The 23,352-nt window shown below is 44.8% G+C and overlaps 21 non-coding genes across 21 annotated transcripts; all 21 read right to left on the bottom strand.

The window, feature by feature from the left end:
• Window positions 1–490: 490 nt before the first annotated feature.
• On the bottom strand, window positions 491–562 carry TRNAA-CGC (transfer RNA alanine (anticodon CGC)). Its single transcript has one exon. It is a non-coding gene; the product is annotated as a tRNA-Ala (tRNA).
• A 274-nt stretch (window positions 563–836) lies between these two features.
• On the bottom strand, window positions 837–908 carry TRNAA-CGC (transfer RNA alanine (anticodon CGC)). The gene has a single exon. It is a non-coding gene; the product is annotated as a tRNA-Ala (tRNA).
• A 1,313-nt stretch (window positions 909–2,221) lies between these two features.
• Window positions 2,222–2,293, bottom strand: TRNAA-UGC (transfer RNA alanine (anticodon UGC)). The gene has a single exon. It is a non-coding gene; the product is annotated as a tRNA-Ala (tRNA).
• A 1,313-nt stretch (window positions 2,294–3,606) lies between these two features.
• On the bottom strand, window positions 3,607–3,678 carry TRNAA-UGC (transfer RNA alanine (anticodon UGC)). The gene has a single exon. It is a non-coding gene; the product is annotated as a tRNA-Ala (tRNA).
• Window positions 3,679–3,953: 275 nt separating this feature from the next.
• TRNAA-UGC (transfer RNA alanine (anticodon UGC)) lies at window positions 3,954–4,025 on the bottom strand. The gene has a single exon. It is a non-coding gene; the product is annotated as a tRNA-Ala (tRNA).
• A 273-nt stretch (window positions 4,026–4,298) lies between these two features.
• Window positions 4,299–4,370, bottom strand: TRNAA-CGC (transfer RNA alanine (anticodon CGC)). Its single transcript has one exon. It is a non-coding gene; the product is annotated as a tRNA-Ala (tRNA).
• Window positions 4,371–4,988: 618 nt separating this feature from the next.
• Window positions 4,989–5,060, bottom strand: TRNAA-UGC (transfer RNA alanine (anticodon UGC)). Its single transcript has one exon. It is a non-coding gene; the product is annotated as a tRNA-Ala (tRNA).
• Window positions 5,061–6,027: 967 nt separating this feature from the next.
• On the bottom strand, window positions 6,028–6,099 carry TRNAA-UGC (transfer RNA alanine (anticodon UGC)). The gene has a single exon. It is a non-coding gene; the product is annotated as a tRNA-Ala (tRNA).
• Window positions 6,100–6,373: 274 nt separating this feature from the next.
• Window positions 6,374–6,445, bottom strand: TRNAA-CGC (transfer RNA alanine (anticodon CGC)). Its single transcript has one exon. It is a non-coding gene; the product is annotated as a tRNA-Ala (tRNA).
• Window positions 6,446–7,410: 965 nt separating this feature from the next.
• TRNAA-UGC (transfer RNA alanine (anticodon UGC)) lies at window positions 7,411–7,482 on the bottom strand. The gene has a single exon. It is a non-coding gene; the product is annotated as a tRNA-Ala (tRNA).
• Window positions 7,483–8,447: 965 nt separating this feature from the next.
• Window positions 8,448–8,519, bottom strand: TRNAA-UGC (transfer RNA alanine (anticodon UGC)). Its single transcript has one exon. It is a non-coding gene; the product is annotated as a tRNA-Ala (tRNA).
• Window positions 8,520–8,792: 273 nt separating this feature from the next.
• On the bottom strand, window positions 8,793–8,864 carry TRNAA-UGC (transfer RNA alanine (anticodon UGC)). Its single transcript has one exon. It is a non-coding gene; the product is annotated as a tRNA-Ala (tRNA).
• A 274-nt stretch (window positions 8,865–9,138) lies between these two features.
• On the bottom strand, window positions 9,139–9,210 carry TRNAA-UGC (transfer RNA alanine (anticodon UGC)). The gene has a single exon. It is a non-coding gene; the product is annotated as a tRNA-Ala (tRNA).
• Window positions 9,211–10,176: 966 nt separating this feature from the next.
• Window positions 10,177–10,248, bottom strand: TRNAA-UGC (transfer RNA alanine (anticodon UGC)). The gene has a single exon. It is a non-coding gene; the product is annotated as a tRNA-Ala (tRNA).
• A 620-nt stretch (window positions 10,249–10,868) lies between these two features.
• On the bottom strand, window positions 10,869–10,940 carry TRNAA-UGC (transfer RNA alanine (anticodon UGC)). The gene has a single exon. It is a non-coding gene; the product is annotated as a tRNA-Ala (tRNA).
• A 274-nt stretch (window positions 10,941–11,214) lies between these two features.
• Window positions 11,215–11,286, bottom strand: TRNAA-UGC (transfer RNA alanine (anticodon UGC)). The gene has a single exon. It is a non-coding gene; the product is annotated as a tRNA-Ala (tRNA).
• Window positions 11,287–12,942: 1,656 nt separating this feature from the next.
• TRNAA-UGC (transfer RNA alanine (anticodon UGC)) lies at window positions 12,943–13,014 on the bottom strand. Its single transcript has one exon. It is a non-coding gene; the product is annotated as a tRNA-Ala (tRNA).
• A 275-nt stretch (window positions 13,015–13,289) lies between these two features.
• Window positions 13,290–13,361, bottom strand: TRNAA-UGC (transfer RNA alanine (anticodon UGC)). Its single transcript has one exon. It is a non-coding gene; the product is annotated as a tRNA-Ala (tRNA).
• Window positions 13,362–13,635: 274 nt separating this feature from the next.
• TRNAA-CGC (transfer RNA alanine (anticodon CGC)) lies at window positions 13,636–13,707 on the bottom strand. Its single transcript has one exon. It is a non-coding gene; the product is annotated as a tRNA-Ala (tRNA).
• Window positions 13,708–14,671: 964 nt separating this feature from the next.
• Window positions 14,672–14,743, bottom strand: TRNAA-UGC (transfer RNA alanine (anticodon UGC)). Its single transcript has one exon. It is a non-coding gene; the product is annotated as a tRNA-Ala (tRNA).
• A 274-nt stretch (window positions 14,744–15,017) lies between these two features.
• On the bottom strand, window positions 15,018–15,089 carry TRNAA-UGC (transfer RNA alanine (anticodon UGC)). Its single transcript has one exon. It is a non-coding gene; the product is annotated as a tRNA-Ala (tRNA).
• Window positions 15,090–23,352: the final 8,263 nt, after the last annotated feature.

Below are 23,352 nucleotides of genomic sequence, written 5' to 3'. Positions count from 1 at the left end.
GAGGAAAGCCGCTTATCTCTATAGTCAAAGAAAATGGCAGCGCTGTTCGATGAAATGTATTTCATGATATGCGCACCGGTAACTCGTGGTGCCGTAGTATTACAACAGGCAATAAAAAAGATACCGCTAAAGTCGAGAGCGCTTTCGAGGTGCCGGGGATTGAACCCGGGATTTATCACATGCGAAGCGAGCGCTCTACCACTGAGCTACACCCCTGTTACATCTGGAGCACTCATTAACGAGTTTCTTTGTGCTCATCAGCTTGTTCTAACAATAAAATAATCGATTAGTTGAAATAAACAAAATCGTCTCGTCATTGCTGCCTGATACAGTTTTTTTCATCATTGAGGAAAGCCGCTTATCTCTATAGTCAAAGAAAATGGCAGCGCTGTTCGATGAAATGTATTTCATGATATGCGCACCGGTAACTCGTGGTGCCGTAGTATTACAACAGGCAATAAAAAAGATACCGCTAAAGTCGAGAGCGCTTTCGAGGTGCCGGGGATTGAACCCGGGATTTCTCACGTGCGAAGCGAGCGCTCTACCACTGAGCTACACCCCTGTTACATCTGGAGCACTCATTAACGAGTTTCTTGGTGCTCATCAGCTTGTTCTAACAATAAAATAATCGATTAGTTGAAATAAACAAAATCGTCTCGTCATTGCTGCCTGATACAGTTTTTTTCATCATTGAGGAAAGCCGCTTATCTCTATAGTCAAAGAAAATGGCAGCGCTGTTCGATGAAATGTATTTCATGATATGCGCACCGGTAACTCGTGGTGCCGTAGTATTACAACAGGCCATAAAAAAGATACCGCTAAAGTCGAGAGCGCTTTCGAGGTGCCGGGGATTGAACCCGGGATTTCTCACGTGCGAAGCGAGCGCTCTACCACTGAGCTACACCCCTGTTACATCTGAAGCACTCATTAACGAGTTTCTTTGTGCTCATCAGCTTGTTCTAACAATAAAATAATCGATTAGTTGAAATAAACAAAATCGGCTCGTCATTGCTGCCTGATACAGTTTTTTTCATCATTGGGGAAAGCCGCTTATCTCTATAGTCAAAGAAAATGGCAGCGCTGTTCGATGAAATGTATTTCATGATATGCGCACCGGTAACTCGTGGTGCCGTATTATTACAACAGACAATAAAAAAGATACCGCTAAAGTCGAGAGCGCTTTCGAGGTGCCGGGGTCTGAACCCGGGACTACCCACATGCGAAGCGAGCACTCTACCACTGAGCTACACCCCTGTTACATCTGGAGCACTCATTAACGAGTTTCTTGGTGCTCATCAGCTTGTTCTAACAATAAAATAATTCAATAGTTGAAATAAACAAAATCATCTCGTCATTGCTGCCTGATACAGTTTTTTTCGTCATTGAGGAAACCCGCTTATCTCTATAGTCAAAGAAAATGGCAGCGCTGTTCGATGAAATGTATTTCACGATATGCGTACCGGTGACTCGTGGTGCCGTAGTATTACAACAGGCAATAAAAAAAGATACCGCTAAAGTCGAGAGTGCTTTGGAGGTGCCGGGGTCTGAACCCGGGACTACTCACATGCAAAGAGAGCGCTCTACCACTGAGCTACACCCCTGTTACATCTGGAGCACTCATTAACGAGTTTCTTGGTGCTCATCAGCTTGTTCTAACAATAAAATAATTCAATAGTTGAAATAAACAAAATCATCTCGTCATTGCTGCCTGATACAGTTTTTTCATCATTGAGAAAAGCCGCTTATCTCTATAGTCAAAGAAAATGGCAGCGCTGTTCGATGAAATGTATTTCATGATATGCGTACCGGTGACTCGTGGTGCCGTAGTATTACAACAGGCAATAAAAAAAGATACCGCTAAAGTCGAGAGCGCTTTCGAGGTGCCGGGGTCTGAACCCGGGACTACTCACATGCAAAGAGAGCGCTCTACCACTGAGCTACACCCCTGTTACATCTGGAGCACTCATTAACGAGTTTCTTGGTGCTCATCAGCTTGTTCTAACAATAAAATAATTCAATAGTTGAAATAAACAAAATCATCTCGTCATTGCTGCCTGATACAGTTTTTTCATCATTGAGAAAAGCCGCTTATCTCTATAGTCAAAGAAAATGGCAGCGCTGTTCGATGAAATGTATTTCATGATATGCGTACCGGTGACTCGTGGTGCCGTAGTATTACAACAGGCAATAAAAAAAGATACCGCTAAAGTCGAGAGTGCTTTGGAGGTGCCGGGGTCTGAACCCGGGACTACTCACATGCAAAGAGAGCGCTCTACCACTGAGCTACACCCCCGTTACATCTGGAGCACTCATTAACGAGTTTCTTGGTGCTCATCAGCTTGTTCTAACAATAAAATAATTCAATAGTTGAAATAAACAAAATCATCTCGTCATTGCTGCCTGATACAGTTTTTTCATCATTGAGAAAAGCCGCTTATCTCTATAGTCAAAGAAAATGGCAGCGCTGTTCGATGAAATGTATTTCATGATATGCGTACCGGTGACTCGTGGTGCCGTAGTATTACAACAGGCAATAAAAAAAGATACCGCTAAAGTCGAGAGTGCTTTGGAGGTGCCGGGGTCTGAACCCGGGACTACTCACATGCAAAGAGAGCGCTCTACCACTGAGCTACACCCCTGTTACATCTGGAGCACTCATTAACGAGTTTCTTGGTGCTCATCAGCTTGTTCTAACAATAAAATAATTCAATAGTTGAAATAAACAAAATCATCTCGTCATTGCTGCCTGATACAGTTTTTTCATCATTGAGAAAAGCCGCTTATCTCTATAGTCAAAGAAAATGGCAGCGCTGTTCGATGAAATGTATTTCATGATATGCGTACCGGTGACTCGTGGTGCCGTAGTATTACAACAGGCAATAAAAAAAGATACCGCTAAAGTCGAGAGCGCTTTCGAGGTGCCGGGGTCTGAACCCGGGACTACTCACATGCAAAGAGAGTGCTCTACCACTGAGCTACACCCCTGTTACATCTGGAGCACTCATTAACGAGTTTCTTGGTGCTCATCAGCTTGTTCTAACAATAAAATAATTCAATAGTTGAAATAAACAAAATCATCTCGTCATTGCTGCCTGATACAGTTTTTTCATCATTGAGAAAAGCCGCTTATCTCTATAGTCAAAGAAAATGGCAGCGCTGTTCGATGAAATGTATTTCATGATATGCGTACCGGTGACTCGTGGTGCCGTAGTATTACAACAGGCAATAAAAAAAGATACCGCTAAAGTCGAGAGTGCTTTGGAGGTGCCGGGGATTGAACCCGGGATTTCTGACATGCGAAGCGAGCGCTCTACCACTCAGCTACACCCCTGTTACATCTGGGGCACTAATTAACGAGTTTCTTGGTACTCATCAGCTTGTTCAAACAATAAAATAATCAATTAGTTGAAATAAACAAAATTGTCTCGTCATTGCTGCCTGATAAAGTTTTTTTCATCATTGAGGAAAGCCGCTTATCTCTATAGTCAAAGAAAATGGCAGCGCTGTTCGATGAAATGTATTTCATGATATGCGTACCGGTGACTCTTGTTGCCGTAGTATTACAACAGGCAATAAAAAAAGATCCCGCTAATGTCGAGAGCGCTTTGGAGGTGCCGGGGATTCAACCCGGGACTTCTCACATGCAAAGCGAGCGCTCTACCACTGAGCTACACCCCCTTTACATCTGGAGCACTCATTAACGAGCTTCTTGGTGCTCATCAGCTTGTTAAAACAATAAAATAATCAATTAGTTGAAATAAACAAAATCGTCTCGTCATTGCTGCCTGATACAGTTTTTTTCATCATTGAGGAAAGCCGCTTATCTCTATAGTCAAAGAAAATGGCAGCGCTGTTCGATGAAATGTATTTCATGATATGCGCACCGGTAACTCGTGGTGCCGTAGTATTACAACAGGCAATAAAAAAAGATACCGCTAAAGTCGAGAGCGCTTTGGAGGTGCCGGAGATTGAACCCGAGACTTCTCACATGCAAAGCGAGCACTCTACCACTGAGCTACACCCCCGTTACATCTGGAGCACTCATTAACGAGTTTCTTGGTGCTCATCAGTTTGTTCTAACAATAAAATAATTCAATAGTTGAAATAAACAAAATGTCTCGTCATTGCTGCCTGATACAGTTTTTTCATCATTGAGAAAAGCTGCATATTTCTTTAGTCAAAGAAAATGGCAGCGCTGTTCGATGAAATGTATTTATTGATATGCGCACCGGTAACTCGTGTTGCTGTAGTATTACAACAGGCAATAAAAAAAGTTATCGCTAAAGTCGAGAGTGCTTTGGAGGTGCCGGGGATTGAACCCGGGATTTCTGACATGCGAAGCGAGCGCTCTACCACTGAGCTACACCCCCGTCACATATGGAGCACTCATTAACGAGTTTCTTGGTGCTCATCAGCTTGTTCTAACAATAAAATAATTCAATAGTTGAAATAAACAAAATGTCTCGTCATTGCTGCCTGATACAGTTTTTTCATCATTGAGGAAAGCTGCATATTTCTATAGTCAAAGAAATTGGCAGCGCTTTTCGATGAAATGTATTTCATGATATGCGCATCGGTAACTCGTGGTGCCGTAGTATTACAACAGGCAATAAAAAAAGATACCGCTAAAGTCGAGAGCGCTTTCGACGTGCCGGGGTCTTATCCCGGGACTACTCACAAGCAAAGCGAGCGCTCTACCACTGAGCTACACCCCCGTTACATCTGGAGCACTCATTAACGAGTTTCTTGGTGCTCATCAGCTTCTCCTAACAATAAAATCATTCAATAGTTGAAATAAACAAAATCATCTCGTCATTCTGCCTGATACAGTTTTTTCATCATTGAGGAAAGCTGCATATTTCTATAGTCAAAGAAAATGGCAACGATGTTCGATGAAATGTATTTCATGATATGCGTACCGGTGACTCGTGGTGCCGTAGTATTACAACAGGCAATGAAAAAAGATCCCGCTAATGTCGAGAGCGCTTTGGAGGTGCCGGGGATTCAACCCAGGACTTCTCACATGCAAAGCGAGCGCTCTACCACTGAGCTACACCCCCTTTACATCTGGAGCACTCACTAACGAGTTTCTTGGTGCTCATCAGCTTGTTAAAACAATAAAATAATCAATAAGTTGAAATAAACAAAATCGTCTCGACATTGCTGCCTGATACAGTTTTTTTCATCATTGAGGAAAGCCGCTTATCTCTATAGTCAAAGAAAATGGCAGCGCTGTTCGATGAATTGTATTTCATGATATGCGCACCGGTAACTCGTGGTGCCGTAGTATTACAACAGGCAATAAAAAAAGATACCACTAAAGTTGAGAGCGCTTTCGAGGTGCCGGGGTCTGAACCCGGGACTACTCACATGCAAAGCGAGTGCTCTACTACTGAGCTACACCCCCGTTACATCTGGAGCACTCATTAACGAGTTTCTTGGTGCTCAACAGCTTCTCCTAACAATAAAATAATTCAATAGTTGAAATAAACAAAATCATCTCGTCATTGCTGCCTGATACAGTTTTTTCATCATTGAGGAAAGCCGCTTATCTCTATAGTCAAAGAAAATGGCAGCGCTGTTCGATGAAATGTATTTCATGATATGCGCACCGGTAACTCGTGGTGCCGTAGTATTACAGCAGGCAATAAAAAAGATACCGCTAAAGTCGAGAGCGCTTTGCAGGTGCCGGAGATTGAACCCGGGACTTCTCACATGCAAAGCGAGCGCTCTACCACTCAGCTACACCCCTGTTACATCTGGGGCACTAATTAACGAGTTTTTTGGTGCTCATCAGCTTGTTCAAACAATAAAATAATCAATAAGTTGAAATAAACAAAATCGTCTCGTCATTGCTGCCTGATACAGTTTTTTTCATCATTGAGGAAAGCCGCTTATCTCTATAGTCAAAGAAAATGGCAGCGCTGTTCGATGAAATGTATTTCATGATATGCGCACCGGTAACTCGTGGTGCAGTAGTATTACAACAGGCAATAAAAAAAGATACCGCTAAAGTCGAGAGCGCTTTGGAGGTGCCGGGGATTGAACCCGAGACTTCTCACATGCAAAGCGAGCACTCTACCACTGAGCTACACCCCCGTTACATCTGGAGCACTCATTAACGAGTTTCTTGGTGCTCATCAGCTTGTTCTAACAATAAAATAATTCAATAGTTGAAATAAACAAAATCATCTCGTCATTGCTGCCTGATACAGTTTTTTCATCATTCAGAAAAGCTGCATATTTCTATAGTCAAAGAAAATTGCAGCGCTGTTCGATGAAATGTATTTATTGATATGCGCACCGGTAACTCGTGTTGCTGTAGTATTACAACAGGCAATAAAAAAAGTTATCGCTAAAGTCGAGAGTGCTTTGGAGGTGCCGGGGATTGAACCCGGGATTTCTGACATGCGAAGCGAGCGCTCTACCACTGAGCTACACCCCCCTTACATATGGAGCACTCATTAACGAGTTTCTATGTGCTCATCAGCTTGTTCCAACAATAAAATAATTCAATAGTTGAAATAAACAAAATGTCTCGTCATTGCTGCCTGATACAGTTTTTTCATCATTGAGGAAAGCTGCATATTTCTATAGTCAAAGAAATTGGCAGCGCTTTTCGATGAAATGTATTTCATGATATGCGCATCGGTAACTCGTGGTGCCGTAGTATTACAAAGGCAATAAAAAAAAGATACCGCTAAAGTCGAGAGCGCTTTCGAGGTGCCGGGGTCTGATCCCGGGACTACTCACATGCAAAGCGAGCGCTCTACTACTGAGCTACATCCCCGTTACATCTGGAGCACTCATTAACGAGTTTCTTGGTGCTCAACAGCTTCTCCTAACAATAAAATAATTCAATAGTTGAAATTAACAAAATCATCTCGTCATTGCTGCCTGATACAGTTTTTTCATCATTGAGGAAAGCCGCTTATCTCTATAGTCAAAGAAAATGGCAGCGCTGTTCGATGAAATGTATTTCATGATATGCGCACCGGTAACTCGTGGTGCCGTAGTATTACAGCAGGCAATAAAAAAGATACCGCTAAAGTCGAGAGCGCTTTGCAGGTGCCGGAGATTGAACCCGGGACTTCTCACATGCAAAGCGAGCGCTCTACCACTCAGCTACACCCCTGTTACATCTGGGGCACTAATTAACGAGTTTCTTGGTACTCATCAGCTTGTTCAAACAATAAAATAATCAATTAGTTGAAATAAACAAAATTGTCTCGTCATTGCTGCCTGATAAAGTTTTTTTCATCATTGAGGAAAGCCGCTTATCTCTATAGTCAAAGAAAATGGCAGCGCTGTTCGATGAAATGTATTTCATGATATGCGTACCGGTGACTCGTGGTGCCGTAGTATTACAACAGGCAATAAAAAAAGATCCCGCTAATGTCGAGAGCGCTTTGGAGGTGCCGGGGATTCAACCCGGGACTTCTCACATGCAAAGCGAGCGCTCTACCACTGAGCTACACCCCCTTTACATCTGGAGCACTCATTAACGAGCTTCTTGGTGCTCATCAGCTTGTTAAAACAATAAAATAATCAATTAGTTGAAATAAAAAAAAACGTCTCGTCATTGCTGCCTGATACAGTTTTTTTCATCATTGAGGAAAGCCGCTTATCTCTATAGTCAAAGAAAATGGCAGCGCTGTTCGATGAAATGTATTTCATGATATGCGCACCGGTAACTCGTGGTGCCGTAGTATTACAACAGGCAATAAAAAAAGATACCGCTAAAGTCGAGAGCGCTTTCGTGGTGCCGGGGTCTGAACCCGGGAGTACTCACATGCAATGCGAGCGCTCTACCACTGAGCTACACCCCCGTTACATCTGGAGCACTCATTAACGAGTTTCTTGGTGCTCATCAGCTTGTTCTAACAATAAAATAATTCAATAGTTGAAATAAACAAAATGTCTCGTCATTGCTGCCTGATACAGTTTTTTCATCATTGAGAAATGCCGCTTATCTCTATAGTCATAGAAAATGGCAGCGCTGTTCGATGAAATGTATTTCATGATATGCGCACCGGTAACTCGTGGTGCCGTAGTATTACAACAGGCAATAAAAAAAGATACCGCTAAAGTCGAGAGCGTTTTCGAGGTGCCGGGGTCGGAACCCGGGACTACTCACATGCAAAGCGAGCGCTCTACCATGGAGCTACACCCCCGTTACATCGGGAGCACTCATTAACGAGTTTCTTGGTGCTCATCAGCTTCTCCTAACAATAAAATCATTCAATAGTTGAAATAAACAAAATAATCTCGTCATTGCTGCCTGATACAGTTTTTTCATCATTGAGAAAAGCCGCTTATCTCTATAGTCAAAGAAAATGGCAGCGCTGTTCGATGAAATGTATTTCATGATATGCGCACCGGTAACTCGTGGTGCCGAAGTATTACAACAGGCAATAAAAAAGATACCGCTAAAGTCGAGAGTGTTTTGGAGTTGCCGGGGATTGAACCCGGGACTTCTCACATGCAAAGCGAGCACTCTACCACTGAGCTACACCCCCGTTACATTTGGAGCACTCATTAACGAGTTTCTTGGTGCTCATCAGCTTGTTCAAACAATAGGATAATCAATTAGTTGAAATAAACAAAATCATCTCGTCATTCTGCCTGATACAGTTTTTTCATCATTGAGGAAAGCTGCATATTTCTATAGTCAAAGAAAATGGCAACGATGTTCGATGAAATGTATTTAATGATATGCGCACCGGTAACTCGTGGTGCCGTAGTATTACAACAGGCAATAAAAAAAGATACCGCTAAAGTCGAGAGCGCTTTCGAGGTGCCGGGGTCTGAACCCGGGACTACTCACATGCAAAGCGAGCGCTCTACCACTGAGCTACACCCCCTTTACATCTGGAGCACTCATTAACGAGTTTCTTGGTGCTCATCAGCTTGTTCTAACAATAAAATAATTCAATAGTTGAAATAAACAAAATCATCTCGTCATTGCTGCCTGATACAGTTTTTTCATCATTGAGAAAAGCCGCTTATCTCTATAGTCAAAGAAAATGGCAGCGCTGTTCGATGAAATGTATTTCATGATATGCGTACCGGTGACTCGTGGTGCCGTAGTATTACAACAGGCAATAAAAAAAGATCCCGCTAATGTCGAGAGCGCTTTGGAGGTGCCGGGGATTCAACCCGGGACTTCTCACATGCAAAGCGAGCGCTCTACCACTGAGCTACACCCCCTTTACATCTGGAGCACTCATTAACGAGCTTCTTGGTGCTCATCAGCTTGTTAAAACAATAAAATAATCAATTAGTTGAAATAAACAAAATCGTCTCGTCATTGCTGCCTGATACAGTTTTTTCATCATTGAGGAAAGCTGCATATTTCTATAGTCAAAGAAATTGGCAGCGCTTTTCGATGAAATGTATTTCATGATATGCGCATCGGTAACTCGTGGTGCCGTAGTATTACAACAGGCAATAAAAAAAGATACCGCTAAAGTCGAGAGCGCTTTCGTGGTGCCGGGGTCTGAACCCGGGACTACTCACATGCAATGCGAGCGCTCTACCACTGAGCTACACCCCCGTTACATCTGGAGCACTCATTAACGAGTTTCTTGGTGCTCATCAGCTTCTCCTAACAATAAAATCATTCAATAGTTGAAATAAACAAAATAATCTCGTCATTGCTGCCTGATACAGTTTTTTCATCATTGAGAAAAGCCGCTTAACTCTATAGTCAAAGAAAATGGCAGCGCTGTTCGATGAAATGTATTTCATGATATGCGCACCGGTAACTCGTGGTGCCGTAGTATTACAACAGGCAATAAAAAAAGATACCGCTAAAGTCGAGAGCGCTTTCGAGGTGCCGGGGTCTGAACCCGGGACTACTCACATGCAAAGCGAGCGCTCTACCACGGAGCTACACCCCCGTTACATTGGGAGCACTCATTAACGAGTTTCTTGGTGATCATCAGCTTGTTAAAACAATAAAATAATCAATAAGTTGAAATAAACAAAATCGTCTCGTCATTGCTGCCTGATACAGTTTTTTCATAATTGAGGAAAGCTGCATATTTCTATAGTCAAAGAAATTGGCAGCGCTTTTCGATGAAATGTATTTCATGATATGCGCATCGGTAACTCGTGGTGCCGTAGTATTACAACAGGCAATAAAAAAAGATACCGCTAAAGTCGAGAGCGCTTTGGAGGTGCCGGGGATTGAACCCGAGACTTCTCACATGCAAAGCGAGCACTCTACCACTGAGCTACACCCCCGTTACATCTGGAGCACTCATTAACGAGTTTCTTGGTGCTCATCAGCTTGTTCTAACAATAAAATAATTCAATAGTTGAAATAAACAAAATCATCTCATCATTGCTGCCTGATACAGTTTTTTCATCATTGAGGAAAGCCGCTTATCTCTATAGTCAAAGAAAATGGCAGCGCTGTTCGATGAAATGTATTTCATGATATGCGCACCGGTAACTCGTGGTGCCGTAGTATTACAGCAGGCAATAAAAAAGATACCGCTAAAGTCGAGAGCGCTTTGCAGGTGCCGGAGATTGAACCCGGGACTTCTCACATGCAAAGCGAGCGCTCTACCACTCAGCTACACCCCTGTTACATCTGGGGCACTAATTAACGAGTTTCTTGGTGCTCATCAGCTTGTTCAAACAATAAAATAATCAATTTGTTGAAATAAACAAAATTGTCTCGTCATTGCTGCCTGATACAGTTTTTTTCATCATTGAGGAAAGCCGCTTATCTCTATAGTCAAAGAAAATGGCAGCGCTGTTAATTGAAATGTATTTCATGATATGCGCACCGGTAACTCGTGGTGCAGTAGTATTACAACAGGCAATAAAAAAAGATACCGCTAAAGTCGAGAGCGCTTTGGAGGTGCCGGGGATTGAACCCGAGACTTCTCACATGCAAAGCGAGCACTCTACCACTGAGCTACACCCCCGTTACATCTGGAGCACTCATTAACGAGTTTCTTGGTGCTCATCAGCTTGTTCTAACAATAAAATAATTCAAAAGTTGAAATAAACAAAATCATCTCGTCATTGCTGCCTGATACAGTTTTTGCATCATTGAGAAAAGCTGCACATTTCTATAGTCAAAGAAAATGGCAACGATGTTCGATGAAATGTATTTCATGATATGCGTACCGGTGACTCGTGGTGCCGTAGTATTACAACAGGCAATGAAAAAAGATCCCGCTAATGTCGAGAGCGCTTTGGAGGTGCCGGGGATTCAACTCAGGACTTCTCACATGCAAAGCGAGCGCTCTACCACTGAGCTACACCCCCGTTACATCTGGAGCACTCATTAACGAGTTTCTTGGTGCTCATCAGCTTGTTCTAACAATAAAATAATTCAATGGTTGAAATAAACAAAATCATCTCGTCATTGCTGCCTGATACAGTTTTTTCATCATTGAGAAAAGCTGCATATTTCTATAGTCAAAGAAAATGGCAGCGCTGTTCGATGAAATGTATTTATTGATATGCGCACCGGTAACTCGTGTTGCTGTAGTATTACAACAGGCAATAAAAAAAGTTATCGCTAAAGTCGAGAGTGCTTTGGAGGTGCCGGGGACTGAACCCGGGATTTCTGACATGCGAAGCGAGCGCTCTACCACTGAGCTACACCCCCGTTACATATGGAGCACTCATTAACGAGTTTCTATGTGCTCATCAGCTTGTTCTAACAATAAAATAATTCAATAGTTGAAATAAACAAAATGTCTCGTCATTGCTGCCTGATACAGTTTTTTCATCATTGAGGAAAGCTGCATATTTCTATAGTCAAAGAAATTGGCAGCGCTTTTCGATGAAATGTATTTCATGATATGCGCATCGGTAACTCGTGGTGCCGTAGTATTACAACAGGCAATAAAAAAAGATACCGCTAAAGTCGAGAGCGCTTTCGAGGTGCCGGGGTCTGATCCCGGGACTACTCACATGCAAAGCGAGCGCCCTACTACTGAGCTACACCCCCGTTAAATCTGGAGCACTCATTAACGAGTTTCTTGGTGCTCATCAGCTTCTCCTAACAATAAAATCATTCAATAGTTGAAATAAACAAAATAAACTCGTCATTGCTGCCTGATACAGTTTTTTTCATCATTGAGGAAAGCCGCTTATCTCTATAGTCATAGAAAATGGCAGCGCTGTTCGATGAAATGTATTTCATGATATGCGCACCGGTAACTCGTGGTGCCGTAGTATTACAACAGGCAATAAAAAAAGATACCGCTAAAGTCGAGAGCGTTTTCGAGGTGCCGGGGTCGGAACCCGGGACTACTCACATGCAAAGCGAGCGCTCTACCACGGAGCTACACCCCCGTTACATCGGGAGCACTCATTAACGAGTTTCTTGGTGCTCATCAGCTTCTCCTAACAATAAAATCATTCAATAGTTGAAATAAACAAAATAATCTCGTCATTGCTGCCTGATACAGTTTTTTCATCATTGAGAAAAGCCGCTTATCTCTATAGTCAAAGAAAATGGCAGCGCTGTTCGATGAAATGTATTTCATGATATGCGCACCGATAACTCGTGGTGCCGTAGTATTACAACAGGCAATAAAAAAGATACCGCTAAAGTCGAGAGTGTTTTGGAGTTGCCGGGGATTGAACTCGGGACTTCTCACATGCAACGCGAGCACTCTACCACTGAGCTACACCCCCGTTACATTTGGAGCACTCATTAACGAGTTTCTTGGTGCTCATCAGCTTGTTCAAACAATAGGATAATCAATTAGTTGAAATAAACAAAATCATCTCGTCATTCTGCCTGATACAGTTTTTTCATCATTGAGGAAAGCTGCATATTTCTATAGTCAAAGAAAATGGCAACGCTGTTCGATGAAATGTATTTCATGATATGCGTACCTGTGACTCGTGGTGCCGTAGTATTACAACAGGCAATAAAAAAAGATCCCGCTAATGTCGAGAGCGCTTTGGAGGTGCCGGGGATTCAACCCGGGACTTCTCACATGCAAAGCGAGCGCTCTACCACTGAGCTACACCCCCTTTACATCTGGAGCACTCATTAACGAGCTTCTTGGTGCTCATCAGCTTGTTAAAACAATAAAATAATCAATTAGTTGAAATAAACAAAATCGTCTCGTCATTGCTGCCTGATACAGTTTTTTTCATCATTGAGGAAAGCCGCTTATCTCTATAGTCAAAGAAAATGGCAGCGCTGTTCGATGAAATGTATTTCATGATATGCGCACCGGTAACTCGTGGTGCCGTAGTATTACAACAGGCAATAAAAAAAGATACCGCTAAAGTCGAGAGCGCTTTGGAGGTGCCGGAGATTGAACCCGAGACTTCTCACATGCAAAGCGAGCACTCTACCACTGAGCTACACCCCCGTTACATCTGGAGCACGCATTAACGAGTTTCTTGGTGCTCATCAGCTTGTTCTAACAATAAAATAATTCAATAGTTGAAATAAACAAAATCATCTCGTCATTGCTGCCTGATACAGTTTTTTCATCATTGAGAAAAGCTGCATATTTCTATAGTCAAAGAAAATGGCAGCGCTGTTCGATGAAATGTATTTCATGATATGCGCACCGGTAACTCGTGTTGCCGTAGTATTACAACAGGCAATAAAAAAAGTTATCGCTAAAGTCGAGAGTGCTTTGGAGGTGCCGGGGATTGAACCCGGGATTTCTGACATGCGAAGCGAGCGCTCTACCACTGAGCTACACCCCCGTTACATCTGGAGCACTCATTAACGAGTTTCTTGGTGCTCATCAGCTTGTTCTAACAATAAAATAATTCAATAGTTGAAATAAACAAAATGTCTCGTCATTGCTGCCTGATACAGTTTTTTCATCATTGAGGAAAGCTGCATATTTCTATAGTCAAAGAAATTGGCAGCGCTTTTCGATGAAATGTATTTCATGATATGCGCATCGGTAACTCGTGGTGCTGTAGTATTACAACAGGCAATTAAAAAAGATACCGCTAAAGTCGAGAGCGCTTTCGTGGTGCCGGGGTCTGAACCCGGGACTACTCACATGCAATGCGAGCGCTCTACCACTGAGCTACACCCCCGTTACATCTGGAGCACTCATTATCGAGTTTCTTGGTGCTCATCAGCTTCTCCTAACAATAAAATCATTCAATAGTTGAAATAAACAAAATAATCTCGTCATTGCTGCCTGATACAGTTTTTTCATCATTGAGAAAAGCCGCTTATCTCTATAGTCATAGAAAATGGCAGCGCTGTTCGATGAAATGTATTTCATGATATGCGCACCGGTAACTCGTGGTGCCGTAGTATTACAACAGGCAATAAAAAAAGATCCCGCTAAAGTCGAGAGCGCTTTCGAGGTGCCGGGGTCGGAACCCGGGACTACTCACATGCAAAGCGAGCGCTCTACCACGAAGCTACATCCCCGTTACATCGGGAGCACTCATTAACGAGTTTCTTGGTGCTCATCAGCTTCTCCTAACAATAAAATCATTCAATAGTTGAAATAAACAAAATAATCTCGTCATTGCTGCCTGATACAGTTTTTTCATCATTGAGAAAAGCCGCTTATCTCTATAGTCAAAGAAAATGGCAGCGCTGTTCGATGAAATGTATTTCATGATTAGCGCACCGGTAACTCGTGGTGCCGTAGTATTACAACAGGCAATAAAAAAGATACCGCTAAAGTCGAGAGCGCTTTGGAGGTGCCGGGGATTCAACCCGGGACTTCTCACATGCAAAGCGAGCGCTCTACCACTGAGCTACACCCCCTTTACATCTGGAGCACTCATTAACGAGTTTCTTGGTGCTCATCAGCTTGTTCTAACAATAAAATAATTCAATAGTTGAAATAAACAAAATCATCTCGTCATTGCTGCCTGATACAGTTTTTTCATCATTGAGAAAAGCCGCTTATCTCTATAGTCAAAGAAAATGGCAGCGCTGTTCGATGAAATGTATTTCATGATATGCGTACCGGTGACTCGTGGGGCCGTAGTATTACAACAGGCAATAAAAAAAGATCCCGCTAATGTCGAGAGCGCTTTGGAGGTGCCGGGGATTCAACCCGGGACTTCTCACATGCAAAGCAAGCGCTCTACCACTGAGCTACACCCCCTTTACATCTGGAGCACTCATTAACGAGCTTCTTGGTGCTCATCAGCTTGTTAAAACAATAAAATAATCAATTAGTTGAAATAAACAAAATCGTCTCGTCATTGCTGCCTGATACAGTTTTTTCATCATTGAGGAAAGCTGCATATTTCTATAATCAAAGAAATTGGCAGCGCTTTTCGATGAAATGTATTTCATGATATGCGCATCGGTAACTCGTGGTGCCGTAGTATTACAACAGGCAATAAAAAAAGATACCGCTAAAGTCGAGAGCGCTTTCGTGGTGCCGGGGTCTGAACCCGGGACTACTCACATGCAATGCGAGCGCTCTACCACTGAGCTACACCCCCGTTACATCTGGAGCACTCATTAACGAGTTTCTTGGTGCTCATCAGCTTGTTAAAACAATAAAATAATCAATAAGTTGAAATAAACAAAATCGTCTCGTCATTGCTGCCTGATACAGTTTTTTCATCATTGAGAAAAGCCGCTTATCTCTATAGTCAAAGAAAATGGCAGCGCTGTTCGATGAAATGTATTTCTTGATATGCGCACCGGTAACTCGTGGTGCCGTAGTATTACAACAGGCAATAAAAAAAGATACCGCTAAAGTCGAGAGCGCCTTCGAGGTGCCGGGGTCTGAACCCGGGACTACTCACATGCAAAGCGAGCGCTCTACCACGGAGCTACACCCCCGTTACATTGGGAGCACTCATTAACGAGTTTCTTGGTGATCATCAGCTTGTTAAAACAATAAAATAATCAATAAGTTGAAATAAACAAAATCGTCTCGTCATTGCTGCCTGATACAGTTTTTTCATAATTGAGGAAAGCTGCATATTTCTATAGTCAAAGAAATTGGCAGCGCTTTTCGATGAAATGTATTTCATGATATGCGCATCGGTAACTCGTGGTGCCGTAGTATTACAACAGGCAATAAAAAAAGATACCGCTAAAGTCGAGAGCGCTTTCGTGGTGCCGGGGTCTGAACCCGGGACTACTCACATGCAATGCGAGCGCTCTACCACTGAGCTACACCCCCGTTACATCTGGAGCACTCATTAACGAGTTTCTTGGTGCTCATCAGCTTCTCCTAACAATAAAGTCATTCCATAGTTGAAATAAACAAAATAATCTCGTCATTGCTGCCTGATACAGTTTTTTCATCATTGAGAAAAGCCGCTTAACTCTATAGTCAAAGAAAATGGCAGCGCTGTTCGATGAAATGTATTTCATGATATGCGCACCGGTAACTCGTGGTGCCGTAGTATTACAACAGGCAATAAAAAAAGATACCGCTAAAGTCGAGAGCGCTTTCGAGGGGCCGGGGTCTGAACCCGGGACTACTCACATGCAAAGCGAGCGCTCTACCACGGAGCTACACCCCCGTTACATCGGGAGCACTCATTAACGAGTTTCTTGGTGCTCATCAGCTTCTCCTAACAATAAAATCATTCAATAGTTGAAATAAACAAAATAATCTCGTCATTGCTGCCTGATACAGTTTTTTCATCATTGAGAAAAGCCGCTTATCTCTATAGTCAAAGAAAACGGCAGCGCTGTTCGATGAAATGTATTTCTTGATATGCGCACCGGTAACTCGTGGTGCCGTAGCATTACAACAGGCAATAAAAAAAGATACCGCTAAAGTCGAGAGCGCTTTCGAGGTGCCGGGGTCTGAAACCGGGACTACTCACATGCAAAGCGAGCGCTCTACCACGGAGCTACACCCCCGTTACATTAGGAGCACTCATTAACGAGTTTCTTGGTGATCATCAGCTTGCTAAAACAATAAAATAATCAATAAGTTGAAATAAACAAAATCGTCTCGTCATTGCTGCCTGATACAGTTTTTTCATAATTGAGGAAAGCTGCATATTTCTATAGTCAAAGAAATTGGCAGCGCTTTTCGATGAAATGTATTTCATGATATGCGCATCGGTAACTCGTGGTGCCGTAGTATTACAACAGGCAATAAAAAAAGATACCGCTAAAGTCGAGAGCGCTTTCGTGGTGCCGGGGTCTGAACCCGGGACTACTCACATGCAATGCGAGCGCTCTACCACTGAGCTACACCCCCGTTACATCTGGAGCACTCATTAACGAGTTTCTTGGTGCTCATCAGCTTCTCCTAACAATAAAATCATTCAATAGTTGAAATAAACAAAATAATCTCGTCATTGCTGCCTGATACAGTTTTTTCATCATTGAGAAAAGCCGCTTATCTCTATAGTCAAAGAAAATGGCAGCGCTGTTCGATGAAATGTATTTCATGATATGCGCACCGGTAACTCGTGGTGCCGTAGTATTACAGCAGGCAATAAAAAAGATACCACTAAAGTCGAGAGCGCTTTGCAGGTGCCGGAGATTGAACCCGGGACTTCTCACATGCAAAGCGAGCGCTCTACCACTCAGCTACACCCCCGTTACATCTGGGGCACTAATTAACGAGTTTCTTGGTGCTCATCAGCTTGTTCAAACAATAAAATAGTCAATTAGTCGAAATAAACAAAATTGTCTCGTCATTGCTGCCTGATACAGTTTTTCTCATCATTGAGGAAAGCCGCTTATCTCTATAGTCAAAGAAAATGGCAGCGCTGTTCGATGAAATGTATTTCATGATAATGTAACGGATATAACAACCTCACAACCGGGACGTCCTATTTACAAGGTTTAATAAGGGCGAACTTGTGCCCAAAGCCAAAAGAACTACACAGTAGCTGGGAGAAAGCAGCGAACGCTCGTCGTCCTCTTCTTCTCTTCTTTTCCGCTGCTCGGTAGCAGCTCGTGCACAGGCTGGGCCGGCTCGTGCCTTCCGGCGGGCTTCATGAGTCATAGCGATGCCGTCAGCGTTCCTCTTTTAACAACGTCTGCGTTGTACTGCGCCTTAACAATTCCTCGTGGCATTATCCCCCCTCTCAAGCGGCATCGCCCCGATGCTTGCGATGAGGCTGTTTTTTTTTTTTTTTGTGTGTGCAAGTTTGTAAAAATGAGGTTGCAGTACGTCAAGGTATTGGGGTGGCTAGGTTTGGAATCGGTCGTAGTACGGTTTCATCCGTACAATGTGTACACGCTCCGTGGGATTGCTTCGCCTCGAATGCAGGTGGCCTGCAGGCTTGACTTCGTAGACGAGGTCATTGTGTCGCTGTACGATCTCGTAGGGGCCAAAATACCGTGAAATGAGTTTTTCGGAGAGGCCTCGTCGTCGTACTGGAGTCCATATCCACACTTTGTCGCCAACGTCATATCGCGTGTCAAGTCTTCCTCGGTTGTAGCGGTCGGCATCGATGCGGTGTTGGTGGCGTATTCGGTATCTTGCTAACTGGCGGGCTTCTTCCGCTCTTTGTAGAAAGTCGTCAAGATCGGGGGGGTAGTCATCTTGGTCTATTGGTAACATAGCATCCAGTGTTGTGGTAACAGCACGACCGTAAACTAGTTCAAATGGGGTGATTTTGGTGGTCTCTTGCACAGCCGTATTGTAGGCGAAAGTGACGTATGGTAAAATTTCGTCCCACTTTTTGTGCTCGACATCCACATACATGGATATCATGTCCGCTAAAGTTCTGTTAAGGCGTTCGGTCAGGCCGTTGCATTGAGGATGATATGCAGTGGTTTTCCTATGAACAGTGTGAGTCATGTTGAGCAGGCACTTCAAAAGTTGCGCCGTGAAAGCCGTTCCGCGATCGGTGATTACAACCGTTGGAGCGCCATGTCGCAGGACTATTTTGTGTACGAAGAATTGGGCCACTTCTGCTGCCGTTCCTCGTTCCAAAGAGTCTGTTTCGGCGTATCTAGTTAAATAATCAGTGGCCACAACGATCCATTTCTTGCCGAGTAAAGATGTCGGGAAGGGTCCAAGGAGGTCCATTCCAACTTGGCGGAAAGGCGCTTTCGGTGGATCTATAGGTTGTAGAAGACCCGCTGGTTTAGAACGTGGTGTTTTTCGTCTTTGGCACTCGCGGCATGTTTTGACGTAGTGTTGCACTGAAGTTAGTAGCTTGGGCCAATAATAATGGAGACTGATCCTTGCAAGCGTTCGCGTCACACCCAAATGTCCAGATGTGGGCTCATCGTGACACGCTCGAAGTATTTCTTGTCGCATAGTTGCTGGAACGACAAGCAGGAACTTTTCGCGGTTGGGCTTGAAGTTTCTCTTGTAGAGAACGTTTCCTCGGAGGCAGAACAATGCGAGGCTTCGAGAAAATATACGGGGTACTTGTACGTCAATTCCTTGCAGGTGTTCGATAAGCGGGAGTAATTCTTTGTCTGTACGTTGGAGTTCGGCTATTTGAGTGGTCTCGACAATTCCTACGAACGGAAAGTCGTCTTCTTCTGATAGTGGTGTGTCTGTAGGAGCCCGTGACAAACAGTCGGCATCGGTATGTTTTTTGCCAGATCGGTATACGACGGTTATATCGTATTCTTGCAGTCTGAGGCTCCACCTTGCTAGTCGTCCAGATGGTTCCTTTATGTTCGCCATCCAGCAAAGCGCATGGTGATCGCTGACTGCCTTGAATGGTCTACCATATAGGTACGGCCGAAATTTACTGATGGCCCAGACGACGGCAAGGCATTCTTTTTCCGTGGCCGAATAGTTTGTCTCTGCTTTTGTTAGAGTCCGACTGGCATAAGCTATCACTTTTTCTTCACCTTTCTGCCACTGTATTAGAACGCATCCAAGGCCGATGTTACTGGCATCTGTGTGTATTTCCGTGTCGGCTGTCTCATCAAAGTGAGAAAGAATCGGGGGGTTTTCTAACCTCTTTCTCAATTCGTTGAAGGCGCTTTGTTGCTCGTTTTGCCACTGGAAAGGCACATCTTCTCTCGTAAGTCTCGTTAAGGGTTCTGCGATCTTTGAAAAATTTCTCACAAATCGTCTATAGTACGCACATAGACCTAGAAATCTCCGTACTGACTTTTTGTCTGTTGGCACCGGAAACCTTGCGACGGCGGCCGTCTTATCAGGATCAGGGCGAACACCTTGGGCGCTGACGACATGCCCAAGAAAACGAAGCTCTTCGAAAGCTAATCGGCACTTCTCTGGCTTGATTGTCAAATCTGCCGAACGGATTGCCTCTAACACTGACCGAAGGCGCTTGATGTGCTCCTCAAATGTAGCCGCGAAGATGACCACGTCGTCTAGGTACACTAGGCAACACTGCCACTTCAATCCGGAAAGCACAGTGTCCATCATGCGTTGGAACGTTGCCGGCGCACAACAGAGACCAAACGGGAGAGCCTTAAATTCGTAAAGTCCGTCCGGGGTAACAAAAGCAGTCTTTTCGCGATCACGTTCATCAACCTCGATCTGCCAGTATCCACTTTTCAGATCTAGTGATGAGAAGAACTTGGCACACCGAAGTCGATCTAACGTGTCGTCGATGCGTGGAAGGGGATATACATCCCGTTTAGTCACAGCATTCAGTTTCCTGTAGTCGACACAAAACCGTAGCGTGTTATCCTTCTTCTTGACAAGCACCACGGGAGATGACCACGGGCTGTTAGAAGGCTGGATAACATCATCTTCAAGCATTTCTCGTACCTGGTTCTTGATGACTTCCCTTTCCTTAGGGGAAACACGATACGGGTGCTGGCATACCGGCCTGGTTGTCTCGTCCGTTATGATCCTGTGTTTTGTAATGCTCGTGCGCCGTACCTTTGAACTGTTGGAGAAACAGCTGCCAAATTCCCGCACGAGGTCGTATAGCTGTTGACGTTGAATCTCTGAAAGATTAGGATTTACGTATATTGTGTCGCAGGCATCAGATGGAAGTTTCACATTCGGTGACGTCGTTTCAAGACTGCATATTTCTGTCACTTCACAGAACTCATGAAGAAACGCTATTGCCGTCCCTTTTGCGATGTGCTGGAATTCGTTACCGAAATTCGTCAAGAGGATGTCTGTGCACCCGTTTCGCAGCTGGATAATCCCTCGTGCCACACAAACGCCTCTTTTCAAGAAAACATCCACGTTGCTCTCCGCCACACCCTCGTAGTCGCTGAATGCATCATTATGCACGAGAACCATTATACTGCTCCGTGGCGGTACAGTCACATCATCGTCGACGACGCGCAGTGGAGTGGTACATCGTTCATCTGATCGTGCTACCTTTAAAGCTTGCTCCGTCGAAAAGGACACGCTCGACCTCTGTAAATTGATAATCGCACCATTAGCTTGTAGGAAATCCATTCCCAGTATCACTTCCCTCGAGCACACAGGCAGGACGACAAAGTCACCGACGTAAGTGAAGCCCCGTATCATGACCCTTGCGGTACATCGGCCGGAAGGGGTTATGAGGTGACCACCTGCAGTACGTACTTGAGGTCCACCCCATTCGGTCAGAACTTTCTTGAGTCGCTTCGCTAATTCGTAACTTATCACAGAATAATCCGCACCAGTATCGATCAAAGCATTGAGCTCTAGTCCGTCAATCACCAACGGCAAGTCTGAAGTAATTTTCTCTGTACTGCACTCCTTTACCTGGAAACAGTCGTCGTTATCAGGCTCGTACCGCAGTGGAGGATCTTCACATCCCAAGTCGCCAGCGGCCTCGCCTCCACAGGTCGCCCTCTTCAGTTTCCCGGATTTGGGCTAGGCGAACGCTGCCTAGACGTGCTTGGGAAGGGACGTGGGCTAGACGAGCGGTAGCGCATAGGGGATGGTGAGCGTGGTTGATGACGACGAGGCGGGTCAAATTCCCGACGTGAGCATAGGTATTCTTCAATCTCGGAAGGTCTTTCGCCGTTTCGCGGACACGGTGCATTGATGGCGAATCCCCTAAGACCAGCTTGACGATATCGGCAGAATCGGTACAGGTGGCCAGCCTCTCCACAGTGGAAACACAAGGGCCTACGTGTGGCATCTCGCCACACATCGCTCTTCCGTGGCATCATCTCTCTCGCACGAGGTGGAGTGCGTGTTGCCTCTACGATTTCAGGCGGGCTGCGCATTGTCTGCACATAAGTAGTTGGTGTCTCGATCGGCGAACAGTGCAGAGTAGGTCGCCTGAGCACCTCGGAGTACGTTACCGCCCGTCGTGTCGCCGGCACATCACTCCGCGGCTCCCGCATGGCCTGTCGAATTTCGTCTCGGACAACTTCAGCAAGAGACAGCTCGGGGGTGACATCAGGTGACTGCAGTTTCCTTAATTCTTCCCTGACAACAGACCGGACGAGCTCGCGCAATGTGTCAAGATTATCCACGACGCCTGCTGAGTAGACTCCTGCGGATGCACCGGCTACGTCGCGGTTGTACTGTCGGGCTCTCTGCTGAAGCGTCGTTTCGATGGTTGTTGCTTCCGACCGAAACTCAGCAACAGTACGGGGCGGATTGCGGATGAGTCCCGCGAACAATTCTTGCTTTACCCCGTGCATGAGGTGGCGCACTTTCTTGTCTTCCGTCATGCCAGGATCAGCTCGCTTGAAAAGGCGGGACATGTCTTCGATGTACATCGCGACAGTTTCGTTCGTTCGTTGAATCCGTGTGCGGAGAGCTGCTTCCGCCTTTTCCCGGCGATCACTGTTGGCGAACGTACTCAGTAGCTGCCGCCGAAACTCTTGCCACGACGTCAGAGATGCCTCGTGGTTTTCGTACCACACTCGTGCAGAGTCTTCCAACGCAATGTAGACGTTACGCAGCTTGCCTTCCTCGTTCCACTGATTTAGATTTCCCACTCTCTCGAAATGCTCTAACCAGTCTTCGGCGTCCTCGTATGGGTCACCATGAAACACCTTTGGGATGACCGGTTGGCTTACGATGAGTTGTGCCGGCGTAACTTGGCTCGTCATGGTGGTGGCGGCGCTTGTCTCCGTCACCGATGCCCTTGATACAGAAGGGAGTGGCCCAAATTCTGGCAACTCTCCTCGGATACGGCGGCTGACTCGTTGGTGCACCGGTGTAAGCTCCACTGGTTGCGGCTGGTCAGTGCTTGGACTTCGCTCTTGCGTGGGGCTCGGAATCATGTACCCCGCACCTCCACCAGAAAATGTAACGGATATAACAACCTCACAACCGGGACGTCCTATTTACAAGGTTTAATAAGGGCGAACTTGTGCCCAAAGCCAAAAGAACTACACAGTAGCTGGGAGAAAGCAGCGAACGCTCGTCGTCCTCTTCTTCTCTTCTTTTCCGCTGCTCGGTAGCAGCTCGTGCACAGGCTGGGCCGGCTCGTGCCTTCCGGCGGGCTTCATGAGTCGTAGCGATGCCGTCAGCGTTCCTCTTTTAACAACGTCTGCGTTGTACTGCGCCTTAACAATTCCTCGTGGCA

This window comes from Rhipicephalus microplus, chromosome 3 (genome assembly GCF_043290135.1).
Source record: "Rhipicephalus microplus isolate Deutch F79 chromosome 3, USDA_Rmic, whole genome shotgun sequence".
Lineage (NCBI taxonomy): Eukaryota > Metazoa > Arthropoda > Arachnida > Ixodida > Ixodidae > Rhipicephalus > Rhipicephalus microplus.
This window is presented reverse-complemented; position numbering and strand designations above follow the sequence as displayed.